This window comes from Protopterus annectens, chromosome 3.part1, assembly GCF_019279795.1.
Source record: "Protopterus annectens isolate FY-2018-M chromosome 3.part1, PAN1.0, whole genome shotgun sequence".
NCBI classification, from domain to species: Eukaryota; Metazoa; Chordata; order Ceratodontiformes; family Protopteridae; genus Protopterus; species Protopterus annectens.
In genome coordinates, this window is record NC_056732.1 from 1,574,522,619 (window position 1) to 1,574,536,326 (window position 13,708).

General features: G+C 34.9%; 1 protein-coding gene across 1 annotated transcript in view; it reads right to left on the bottom strand.

The window, feature by feature from the left end:
• The window catches only part of LOC122797812 (synaptotagmin-1-like), a 1,293,557-nt gene that overhangs the window by 1,278,927 nt on the left and 922 nt on the right, over positions 1-13,708 (bottom strand). The gene's annotated exons all lie outside the window — the stretch shown is intronic.

Here is a 13,708-nt window from a genome sequence, read left to right on the forward strand (position 1 = left end):
AAGGCCCAGAATTTTCCTTGTGAGGAACCTTTGTGGTCTCTCCAGTTGCTGCAGGTGCTTGGAAAGGTACATACCAAAAGGAGCATTATACACAATTATTAGCCTGATGAGGGAAGAGTTCAGGGAGGTTATAGTTTCTATTTTCTGGAGGCAATGCCCTTACTTATGAGATGAGCAATATGGAATACCCTTCTTACCACTGTGGAGACATGGTGGTCAAAGTTGAGGTTGCTGTCAACCTGTGTGCCCAAGTCTCTCAACACTGAGTGCATACTTAAGATGCTGCTATTGATGTGGTAGTTATCAGGAGTATCACCCTTATCAAAATGGATGATAATACATTTTTTGCATTGAGTTTAAGGCCATGAGTTTGGCACCAATCATTTGTTTGTGTAAGACTCTCTTGTAGGATGTTGACATCATTTGGAGATTCTATGACCGCTCTCAGTTTACAGTCATCAGCAAACTTTGTCAACCACAGATCTTTAGTTTTTGCTTGTACTTTGCAGAAATAAATTCCAAACATTAGAGGTCCCAGGATTGATCCCTGTGGAACATGACTGGTTACAGGTCTGCTGTTGGAGGTGAATTCCTCTATTTTGTCTATATGGGTTCTATCAGTGAGCCAGTTAGTGACACATCAAATGATATAAGAGTTGATTCCTAGCTGGTTAAGTTTGTCAATGATGCCTGAGTGAGTGATAGTGTCAAATGACTTGGCTAAGTCTAGGAAGGCTGTACAGATTTCTCCTCATCCAGGGCCTTGGTGACTGTCTTGAAGAAGTCCACCATCCATGCTGTGTAGGGTCAGGTGTTAGGAGATTACCTATATTTTTGTCGATAAGGTCCATGATGATTCACTCCATGGTCTTGTAGATAAGGCTAGTCAGGCTAATAGGTCTATAGTTCATGGTGTCAGTGGAAGCACCACCTTTGTGCAAGGGAATAACAGTGGCCATTTTCCATTCAGCTGGGATGAAGACAGTGCTTAGACTATGATAGAAAAGAGTGCCCAATAGAGTTGCTAATTCTTGTTGGAGCCCATGTAGGATGGTGAAAGATATAGTTAAATAATGTTTTCTGTATACTGTCATTCCTGGGGATGAATTAAAGTAAATAAATAATGTATTGTGAAGAGAAAATTTTGATATTTTCAGGTGGGAGGTTAGACTTTATGCTCACATAATTAAAGGATTCTTGTGCTAAATATATGTTTCATTTCTCATCTGTACTTGTCCAAAGAACTTTAAGCAATTTTTTCATGAATGTAACACCTTTCTTATGACTGAACACATGTCTGACAGTATTCTCCCATACCAATTGCTTTCCTATTTTAAGAACCAAATTATTTGTAGATCTAACTATAAAAGTTATCAGCATGGAGTCATCATGAATAGTAACAAACTAGTAGTTATAAATGTATGAATGAACAAATGAAGAAGTAGTTTACATTTGATTCCAGATCTTTTTAGTTTAGATTGACATATAACAGGAATGAATTAGATTATTTTATCTTTTGTCTAAGGCTGTAAGGTTGTTGGAATTGTATTTTTTAAAGAATAGTGAAAATCTTTAAAATACACAAAAAATATCAAAGAAAACATTTAATGTTGTACCTGTTTAAAGATTATCTGCACTGAACACAAGTGAGGCCATTTTACTGTCTGCATATTATCCTTGTTATTGAGAACATTCTTGGCCTTCTCTTAAATATTTATCTTTCTATAATATTTATTAAGCCTTTCATTTAATGAAAAACTGTTATTGATATGAATGTTTATTTTATTTGTGTACTGACGATGAGATAATGTACATCAAAGTATGGCATATGTCGGTTAATTCTTGATGGGATTATTAGAGAAGCACAAACTTTGAAGGAAGATAACACTACTTGGTCTCTGCATGCCACAACTCATTGAATATGTTCATGGAACATACTTAACCAGCCATTTTTGTTTTACCGCCATTCATATATTATGGTTTTCATTTAAATAATTTATATTATTTGCTAGTTTTGTAGGTTTTTTGCATAACTATATCTCTAACTATGAACATTTTGCATGAGTTGTCGACTATGTACCTTCAAGGCATGCCCTCTCTTTACAGGTTATTTTATTTCTGAAAGATGCTGGCCTCTTGAGTCTGCAGGTTATCTTGAGTTGCTTACTCACTTATGCTATTGTATTTCTTCTTCACATGCCTGTTAAATTCTCTCAGTTGCTCTCTCTCACTCTTATCATGTGGTTTTAGTGCTGATATTACATCTTTTTGCATTACTCATTGAACTTACTCCATTTTGATCATGACCTTTTGTAGACATGATTCCCTGGAACTGAACATAAATTCTTCATACCATTGCTAGCTATTCTGATTTGCTGTCCAAGTTTGCCACAGAATACCTCCTCAAAATCAAGAAAATTCAGTTTTGGAATGAGTCAGCAGATAGTGGCCTATATTTGTAATCAGTTGTCCAGAAATGGCTACCCACATTCAGAGATGAGGAACACAACATCATACACTGCTCTGTATCAATAAGGTGTAAATGATGCATTGCCCTTTACAGGACTAATAATTACATTTTCTTTTGTATACAAACTGGCTTCTTGCTTTCTTCTTTCTCTGGCATTTACTCATGTTGCATCTCATGTAGGAAGGTTCAAGGACAAACATATTATCTGGTAACCTGACCACAGATGGAAACTGACATATAGTAAGTAATTTCTCCTATGTTCCCATATATTCATACCCTGTGCAGTCTGGCCATATATTATAATGGCATGTCCCCTCCCTGTCTCCTTATCCACATTTTTAGCACAGAGCATCCCTTTATTACCAGACATATGGCTCTTTGAGACACTATTACAGATCTTTACTGTGAAAACTCAAAAGATCCTTCTTGATCTTTATTTTTATGCCTCTGCAGAAATATAATTTTTTTGCTAAGAGAACATATTGCTTATGTATAAATATATGTCATTACTTCCTGCTTCCAAACACTATATTTGGTTAAAATTTTCTGATTTGTGAAAACATTTTTATTTTACTTATTTTATTTTATGTTAAAATTTGGTTACTGGATGGGTGAGCTGGTCCAGAGACCCTTTCCACTCACTACTCAGGTACAAAGATAATAAAGAAGCATGCAGCATTGATTAAGAAAAGAATACAGTCCATAATTAAACAAAGGAAGATTATTATAAGCTTAAGACTGTACTGGTATCCCTTATATTTCTAGTAAGGACTTGTCCATTGCAATACAATTTGCATAAATTGTAGTGAGGCATAGTCACCAAGATAAGAAACATGAATATAAATTAAATTTACCTGGTCTGACGACCATAATGGTATAGCTATACATTTGAATTCATAAACGACATATTCCAGAAGCAGACTTACATAAAAGTCAGGCGATCTGTTATTTTTCAAATGAAAAAAAAAAAGCTACAGCTTAGCTCAGCATAGTCGTTAGCTCTGTCTGAGATCTCATTTTCCAGAAAGAACTCATCCACATAATTGTATAATTAGTTAGTATTGTTATATTTTTATAGATTGTTTTTAGGGTTCTTGTACAAAGACCTGAAGAAGTCTAGAAGGAAGAAAGTGATCTTTGTTAACAATAGGTTATAAAAATAGAAATTGATTTTTACATGCAAAATGTATATGTATATATTTGTATATATTTTTTGATTGCCAAATGAACTAAGGATGATATATTTCTAGCCATGTAGTATATTGTCTTGGATAAAATCACAGACTTAATAATCTGCTTAATAATCTGGTTAAATAAGAGGTACCATATCATTATAAATTTTATTTAAAGTACATAAGGGTTATATATTATTATCATGACAGCTACTAAGTAGGGCAGGACCAGCTCGAATGTCACACTGATGGGGGAAGGGATGTGAATTTAACATGTGTACCAATAACACTTTGTTTTACAGCACAATAAACCACTCCCATGCCTGATAAAAAGTATATACATATTTAGAAACTTGTGAGGAAATTATTACTCTATTTTTGTTTTACTTGGATCGCTTGTCTGTGTACTTAATAAAGGATTGTCGACTAGACTGCCTGCCTTGCTTGGATTACTTTTGAATACTTAGTAATGCTGTGCAATTATATATTTTCTATTATTATTTTTTGTTTTGTTTTGACTTAAGATGAGTTTAAGTTAGCTACTTCTACTACTATTGTCTGATCTGATTAATATACAGTGATTAACTAGAGATATATGGACTGAAAATCTTCCACACAGAGAAGTTTCTTAGGCTGTTTTGAAAGCTGAAAATGAAGATGTGAACGTAGATTATTTTAACAGATTTAAAAAAATAAAATGACTAACATTACCAAAGAAGCCAAGGTTTCCTGTTACAACACAAGGTAAAGTAATTTGTTTACCAACCCTAAAGCATTCTGGAAATAAATAAACTTTATTGCCGATAGATCCAACTAACCACCTTTATTCACTTGCCTTTTATCAGATAATTGTACTACAAGTATGTTCACCCCTGTCTCACATGTAGCTACAAATTTCTATCTCTTTGCAACCTTTCACCTCAACAATCACATGACTATCAGCTTGATTATTTTGCCAAATGAGCTGTAAAATGGGCCAAGACCTCAGCATGGAATGGCTATATCTCAAACAATATTCAACAGCATTCTACATTATTGAATATAAAATGTTTACAATTGTATAGGATGCATCTCGTATTGATAAATTATATTGCAACTGCTATGAAAAGGTGGCACACTACTTTTAACATAGACATGATGAAATGCTATGTCAGGGGTGAGAACTCAGTGAGGGATATTTCAAGCTAATTCTTTTTCACTTTTGCTGTTTTACCTTTTATTTCAACCCAGTGACCTATTTAATAAAAAGGTAAATTTATGGATACAACTTGACCTCTCATGTTTTTTCAGTGGACCATCTTAACCTGTACATCTCATCTGACAATTGAAAATGCAACTAACCACAAATGAATAAACATTTTGAGATGATATACGAAAGACATTTGGCCACGTTGAATGTGCAAAAACAACATTTATACAAGGAAAGGTGAATCCTCTAGAAAATGTTATGCTGGAAAAAACAGGTCATATAAACAGTGAAGTCTACACATGTTAGAGATGAATGTCAGAAACAGAACTTGAACAAATAACAGGAAAGCTTAGCAAGGAATATTTCAGAATATTAAAGCTAATACTGAAAATTGCCTTGCCATCTATGAATAAGTTCAGTTCACCTATGGGACATTTCCTGTGTGTGTGTTCTGTGGTTATGGACTATTTAGTGGAGCTCTTATCCCCTCCCATGTGTTAATGTATGGAAGAAATGGCCAATGATGTTAGGCTGTAAGTCCTAAGGGGTTAGATGGCCTCCAAAATAACAACCTTCCTTCCTGTAGAAACTTACATGCCATGCCTCTGCATTTCACCCCTTCCCCACCACTCCTACACCATCCTCTCTAGCTGCTATTTGAACCTGCATCACCTGGGTCATAGTTAACAATGTACCCTCCTACTCCATGGTAGTGGATGAAAACCACTAGGTAATTACAAGCACACTATATATAGAATAGTCTTATGTCATTCAATCCAAGATGAAGCTAGTGCAGGCTGTAGTACAATACACAAATAATACATGTAGTAACACTGTGAAGTGTTACACATAAAAGGTCTTCCTGTGAGACTATGCTTCCTTTTTTTACAGGTTGACCATCAAGTCAGCTGTCAGCCTGGTTTATGACCATTCATTTTGCTACATTTTAATTTTATTCTTCTTCACACATGAAGAAATAAGCAAGTAAGCATACTTTGTATACATTTAATTCAGTCACATTATACAGAATAATCAAGCAGTCTTGTCCGTGAAGCTTTAGGAAATCTGTTGCTACTGCTGGTGATCTGGGATGCTTTAGACTAGAATGGCTTATTTGTCTCATGAAGCATACTTATAAATATATTTACCACTTAGAGCACACAATGAGAAAAATTGGATGGATGTCACACCTACTAATTTTAATGGTTAGACATACATACACGTTACTGTTTCACACAGCCGTCTTATTATTTACAGCACTTCTTCAGCACCATGGACAAGGCTCAGCCTCGGCTACCTTTCTGCACCAACAACTTGGCTGACTTTACACAGAACAATGACAGAACTTTACTATGTATTGTAACACTGCAGTGTTATTTCCTTTCACTACAGATCTAAAGTTACCTAGTTTGCTACTGCTTTGGGAGACAACACAGTTTTTTTGCGAGCTAAGACGTATATTTTCCAGAAACATTTTCTTCTAGAAGTTTGTCTGCAGCTTAAGTAGAAAATATACAGACTTATTTCTTAGTAGAACAGTAAACACTTGCAATAATGGTTATTCAGGATGCCTGGAAAACACAAACAGTGAGGCTCATAATTACCTCCCTTCTAAGGAATATATAAATGCATGGAGCTCATGAGATGGTTACAGTCCCAGCCATTATTTGGGAGATGTTTAATTCTATGATCATGCAGAGAGTGCCTGAAAGCATGCACCACTTGTCTGCTGAACTGCTTTATTTGATGGTGGCATTCTTTTTATGTAGGCCTTCAGCTATCTCAAGGAACTGAGGCATTACTGCACATAATCAAAACATCTACAAAATGTAGGTCAACCTGGCCCCACAGAACAGGAAGCTCAACTTGCATGTGTATTAGCTCCCTAAATTCCTGAGAAATTTTAACAAACTCAAATAGCAGATTTTTTTTTTGTCTCTGCCAGTCTCTATACTACCACAAATGTCTGATCTTCCAGCAATATAGTCTCAGTGCAGTTGCAAGTTGATAATTGCAGGATTATTTATAGCCTAAAATCCACTGTGTAAACTGCATAGATAACTGCAACATTGCTTTGCTTACTAGGTCTATTATTACTGGGCTTGGGAGATATGTGAGCTGGCAAGAGTTGCATTTGCAATTATCACCAGAGCAGTTAGCTTTTGTCTCTCAGCTCTTCTCTATATGTCATCTAAAATATTAGGAGGAGGTGTTTTACTTTCAGTGCAATAGTTGTAAAATGTATGTCTTCAATAGATCTATTAAAGTACTACTTGAAATCAATCTGCCCACTCCTGCATCCTTGCTGTAAAAATTTCTACTAGGTAAAGTATCTGTCATTTACATTCATAACCTTCTAACTCAAACAAATCCTACAGTGCAAGAACTAGTTTATGCAGATTACCACACAATTTATAACTGGCACATCTCATCGTCTGCCATATTTACCTTATTTTCATTTGATAAAAAGAAAATCCAACCCAAATCTCCTCCAAAAAATATTAATTAAGTTATCCAAAAGTTTAATACTATACTATAAGGGACATCCATAGGCTAAAAATCATACTGTAGACTCATGGCTGGAATGATACACCATTGAGAACTGCACAGGAAATTTCACAATACAAATACATGCAAGTCTGGTTAAAACCAGCTATTTATCCCACTGCAAATAAATAAATAAATAAATAAATAAATAAATAAGATATACAGATTCATGGCATGGTACTCCAGAGTTAGAAAGTATCATATGTCCTAATTAGAATGTTAGAAATAACCGAGAGAAGGCATTCTTATTCTTAAATTATTAGGCTGTATTCAGTTTTTAGAGCAAACACCATCAACAACACTCAGACTTTTTAATTTCCCCTTAAAAAATCTGCAGGTTTTTCATATCCTTATCAGGGTATGAACAAAACTGCATTATTGCCTTAAAGGGTGAATTAATTCCTATAACAAAAAGGTGGTTAGTGTGGTTTTGGGACCTTTCTTTTCAAACATGTCAGACTACATTATAATCTCATTATTGCAAAGCAACTATTCCTTTACCCTCACTGTAAGGTAAAGTCCATCGTTTTCCTTTAAAGCATGTGCCAGCATAGCTTTTTTTTTTCAAATTTAACCTAAAATATGGCACTGTATCATCACAGGTGCTTTGTCTCTTTCACATCTTTTCTCCTTTCACCCTACTGCTAAACATTTTCTCAAAAAATGTGCTATTATGAATATAGGAGTGAAATCACCTTGTGTTAGCCTCCATCTTGATAATATAGTATGATATGTCTGTCCTGCTGCTGTGGTAAACTAAAATGTACATAAATTAACTTGAAGCATTGCTAAATCACAGATTAATTTTGCCAATGCAATTTTCCAGGGGATGTTAGAATTTCTTAGGTATTGTGCTACTGAAATCAGTAAATGGATCCACTGCTTATGATCAGTACTGATGTGTTTTTTCAACACTATCTGTTGTGTTTTGCACTGTTTGAATACATTTTTTTGTCTTATTGCATTTACTATAATGTAAACACAATAATTGTGAAAAATGAAGCCAAGTGTCGATTCCACCAGGGTTTAAAGCATAAAAAATAACGCAATTAAAAATATACTTAATCTCTGTATATTTTCTTTTATCTAATGTGTCTTATCACATAACCAGTAGTATTCAATGATTTCTTCAGTAAAGCTGGCTGACAACGAATGGACAGAGATCAGTTATTAGAGGCTTTATTAATCCACAAAATGGTTCCCAGTTCAGGGTGTAATTTTGTTGATAATGTCCTATGATTCTAGCAGAAGTGGGGGTGCTATAATACGATACTTTACAATGCTGAATCACATTAACAGTTTAAGAAGAAAACAATTTATTAGAGCATGTTCTTTTTAAAAACATGCCTTATAATAAGTTTATGTTAATTATTTTTTGAATGAAACATATGATAAGGTTAATGTGGTTGTGGTGGGCTTGCCATTAACTAAACAAATACATTCAAGTAATTAAGGTTTTTAACTTTAAGAAACAGTTTATGAAATAATATTTGCCAACTCTTTTTCTGCAGAACAAGTTAGAGTAATTTAATTTCCCAATGATCAAGGGAACTAAAACATTTTAACTTGGTAAAATATGTATATCTGTGACAATTATACTGGATAACAGGGATTATATTCTATTAATAAGAGCAGAATGCAAGAAGCACGCTCTTCCTTTATGCAGGGAAACCTGTATCCATAAATTAGCACTTTTCTATAGTAGTATTAGCTGTACAATGACTATGACATGGGCTTGTTAAAAGGAAGTCACTTCTCATTCCATCCACTGGAACTGTCATCACTTGCACATTTTACTACCCTGTTTCTTGAGTTGGTTTGCAGCAGTCAGTGATACCTTCCATTCTTGTTTTCTGAAATTAGAGGCAGCTTTCAATAAACCATGCCCTTCTGCATTACAGTAAATACTGCCTCAATTACTTTAATTTATTGCCCCATCAGTTTTGCTTTGGTCACTCCCTGGCCAGCCCTGCTGACAGCATACTATGCTTTTAATTCCCTCCTTTCCTTGCAGAACTCCCAAAATATTCATGCAGTTCTCAGCCCACATGTCTTACAACTACCTTTAGATGTAATACAGATTTAGGTTTAAACTGTTCCTCTTACCATGTGTTGTCTCATCTTAACCTGCAGTACCTTACGAGTCATTCTGCCTACAGTGTTTGTTGCATTCTGCATGGAGAAACTTTAATTAACTTAATATTTATTTTCTTCCATCTGTAGGAAGAGCTACAGTAGTCCTCCCATCTGGCTGCTGACCCTCTCTGTAACCATTTTCAAACATCCCATTCCTGCTCTGTTGTTGTTCCTTTCACAGCACCCTGCTGTTATGCTCTTTCTGCTCTCATTTTTACCTGTCACTCCTTGAAATGCATATTTTGATGTCTTCGCCATTTACATATTGACTTAACATGTAATGTTTGCACACCATCTCTAACCTAACTTATGAGTTACAACTAGTACCCAATCATTCAGGCAATTTTATGTATTTGAGTCTTGCTATAGTCCTAAAGTATGATCTTGTTTTGGTTTGCCTCTCCATTATTATGGTTGCTAGCTTTAATGGTGCAGCTATCTTCTTTGTATTTGCATGCATTCATATTAGGTTTATGATACTGAAAGACACTAGCTATACTTGGTTATGGCTGCTATACATACACACACACACACGCACACACACACACACACACACACACACACACACACACACGCACACACGCACACACACACACACACACACACACATACATGCACACACACACACACACACACACGCATGCACATGCCCATGCACACACACACACACACACACACACACACACACACACACACGCACACACACACACACACACACACACACACACACACACACACACACACACACACACACACACACACACACACACACATATATATATATATATATATATATATATACCATATCCTGTTATTTTTATCATTCTTTATCCTCTAGTATCAAGCCTGAAAATAGTCATCTGTATGTCTCCTACATATTATATGGTTTACAACGATAAATAAATAAATAAATAAGTAATGTAAAGCACTTAGACAATCCCTCATTAATTTAACAGTCATTTAAGTGCATACTGTGAACCACTTAGCTGATACACATTACTGGAATAGAAGCTTTTATGGCAGCTGCTATAGTCTGGTCATATCTTATGTTTGACAAAACATACTTTTCCTGTCTATTTTTCAGTTCTACTGAGGGCCACTGAGGTAACAAACAGTTAAGAATGCCAATAAATTGCTTTGTTAATATGCTGCTGGGCAGGAGATGCAAGAACAATACTGTCCTAAATAATCCAACTTTCCAGTCTGTTTAGTCAGCAAAATCTAGCTGGTAATATGCATTGTTAGATTCTCATTCACGCTGACTTTTATCCCTGTTGTTTGTTTTGTTTTTTTGCTTTAAATATCATCAAAAGACACTCGTCTTCAGTTTCCAGTACTTGACACCAGCACTGCAACACCTTCCTGATGACTGTTACTTCAGCAGCATCCTTATGGCACCGTTTAATAATACTGACTACAAGTAACTTAATATAATTTACATGCTGTTCATACACACTCAGGCTCGAGACACATTTAAATGTTTTATGCATAACTCCAAAGCTCTAGGAGGACATTATGGGTCATGATTAGAAGCCGATGTCTAGAACAATACACATGTACACTTTTCTACAGGAATATAATATCAGTATGCTGGCAGTGTAGATGGATTGAGTTTGCTATAATTTGGCCTATGAATGCAGAAATAAGCTTTACTCTCAATATAATATGATATCTTAAAACTTTTGAGCCACAAAAGTTAAAAAATGCCTTCTAAAAAGGGTAGATCAATCACTTTAATATATTATGCATTTAGTTACAGCCATCAGTAATAACATTTAGGGAATAAATGCACACACTCCTTTTGCTCTAAGATTGTTCATATCATTTATGTACCTTGCACACCTGATAGGTTGTGTTGAGAATATATGAAGGAAATATGGCTACTCATTCTCTGTCCATAATCATTTCTTGAAAACATGATTCCAAGGTAACTATTCCCATCTTATTTTGACCAGCATTTCTTTCTTTCTTTCTTTCTTTATTATCTTTTTCTTACTCTGATGCTGATACAGCCTTTTCATTTGAAAGAACAGCATGTACAGATCACTTTTCTTTACATAAAGCTTTTTCTGTACACAATGAATCATTCACAATGGACGTTTATATTGCAGATGCTGGTACTTTTATTTCCTGGAAAGTCTGTTGTTTATTTTGTTTATCTTTCTTGTTGCCCAATAACATGCTCAAGAATTTCTACAGTGAACAGCAGAGAAACAAACCGTTTTACTGTAAAATGGAACTTATTTACAGTACACATATTTTACAGTACTATATTCAAAATTCAAATTATCCTATTACACTGACTGACACATTCAGTCAAGAATTCCACTTTAAAATAGCTTATATTTTAGAGTGCATATACGGTATTGACAAACTATGAATAAAATACAGACAAAGAACTTGAGATTTAAAGTAATGCTAAGAAGAACACATAGCTTAACATTATTTTTTGCCATTTTTGTCTGTCTTTGTCAAAATATGCATTCACAGTTACACTGAGAAGCAGGTCCAGGCCATTATATGTTTCTCATTCTAATGAAGTTGAGAGGAATGCTTTGATCAGGCATTTATTTACAAAAGAAGTTTAAAAAATCTTGATAAGAACATGTAGTTGGAAATATACCTTGATGGAATTATGGAATGTAAGCACTGTGAATTTCTAACATTTTTATACCGACAGCTTAAAAGACAACAGTAATGCAATTCAAGGTTTAATGTGGCTCGTGTGTATACAGTCTACAGTATTTCAGAAAGAGAACATAGCTGAGAGAATGAATTGTTCAGGTGCACAGAACTAGACAATGTGATACATGGGAAACAAATCAGTGACTGTTAAAAAAACTCAAAATAGCTTGGAAAGATTTGAACTTGAGCCTTTATCTTAATGCATTCCTACTCCTTAGTCTATGCTATCAAACTCATTAAGCTACTCTACCTAAATAAAATATTTCAGTTGGAGAGTCAGTAAAATTAAAAGAGTACATGCCTTGGATTAAACTGCCAGTAAATGGCAGCTTAGAGATGGAGAGAATCCTGAAAATTACTGTAGAACAAGAAGTTCACTGATAATAACGAACGCATATTTCTATGGGACTAGTTTTCACTGTTCAATAATCCAGAGGCTGGAGCAGAATGGAATGACCTTAACCACATGCATTTACAAAACATTTAAAGGGAAAGCAGACTTATTTTGTGGTGATTCTAGAACAGATTGCGATTTCCTTATTGTTCTAAGTTTATGATACACAGGCATCTCATAATGTATTTGATGTCTATCTTCCTTCTGCACAAATATAAGCTTAACACTGAGGATGGTATTTCTTAAATCACCAGCTTCCAGAGCTGAAAAATATAATCACTGCATTTTCTGCATGCAAATATAACATACAAAATTATATTTAAGTCCACTCAGTACATGGGCTTATAAAAATGAACCAGAGGAAAAGGAGCAAATAACAGCAAAGTGCATTATTCTGTCACTGCCAAACTTGTTTGGGGATTGGAGAAAAAGTATATTAATTGGAGTCTTAGCTCTGTTCCACCTTTTGGCTGATTAGGGGACTCAACAGCGTAATGATGACATTGCACAGTAGAGTACATCAACCTACTGACTGGGAAAAGGGGATCATGCTATCTGAGACACAGCAAATGACTCTAGAATGTCTCTGGATCATCACACAGAAAATTAAACAGCTACGCCAAAGCACATACTACCAGTAATAAAGTAAATGTATGTATTCTTTGTATGTGGAGTAAGTAACAAGGAATGTATCTCACTATAATGGAAAGTTGCAGTGGTGCTAATGGAGATATGAATCTGACAAGACATAATGATGAATAAAATAAATGCTATCTCTTTAAATTTAGATGAACTGCACTTGAGAAAAAAAAAACAAGAAACAAAGAAACACCACCAATACCAAACTATCAAGGCAGTGGGTTTATCTCTTGTCCTAAAATTTAAATGACAGGGATGCAGTTCTAAATTGCAACAAGCAGCTTTTCTGCAGACTTCGTTTCTGCAACTTCATTATTTCCTCTAATTCCGAATATTCTTTTATCAACAGCCAACATTAAAGATGCAAGCACATGGTATTATTAAAATTCTGGCAGATGTTACCAGCAGTTTTTGTTATGATAATTACTATAAACAGATGCATTAAACCATCTGCATTTTAAAGATTATCTCCTTCA